Source organism: Callorhinus ursinus, unplaced genomic scaffold (genome assembly GCF_003265705.2).
Source record: "Callorhinus ursinus isolate GAN/ISIS: 27379988/994484 unplaced genomic scaffold, GSC_fseal_2.0 scaffold2, whole genome shotgun sequence".
In the NCBI taxonomy this organism is placed as follows: domain Eukaryota; kingdom Metazoa; phylum Chordata; class Mammalia; order Carnivora; family Otariidae; genus Callorhinus; species Callorhinus ursinus.
Genome location: NW_027397064.1, coordinates 63,978,240 through 63,978,757, shown reverse-complemented (window position 1 = coordinate 63,978,757; position 518 = coordinate 63,978,240).

Genomic DNA, 518 nt, shown 5'->3' with positions numbered 1-518 from the left:
TTTTTTTTTTTTTTTAACATATATTGCATTATTTGCTTCAGAGGTACAGGTCTGTGATTCAACAGCCTTGCACAATTCACAGCGCTCACCATAGTGCATACCCTCCCCAATGTCTGTCACCCAGCCACCCCCTCCCTCCCACCCCCCACCACTCCAGCAACCCTCAGTTTGTTTCCTGAGATTAAGAATTCCTCACTGTAATTCTTTTAACTGGTGATTTTATATCATGAATTAGAAAAAGTGACATCAATTCTTGTCTAATTATATTCAAATTGTAACTAAAAGGATACTTCTTTTCCCTAAATTAATGAAATTCACTGGATGCTCTTCTTTTCCTCTCCCCCTGTCCAAAATTTCTGAATTAAATCTAGACTCAGCTAGAGCAACTGAATCGAATGAAAAAGAGATTTTCAGCTAATTGCTTCTTCAGTGTTAGGTCTATATAAGCGATGCTAAATTTATACTAGCAAACTCCTACCGGATAGTTTCCAAAGCTGGTTGACTCATATATAAACCAG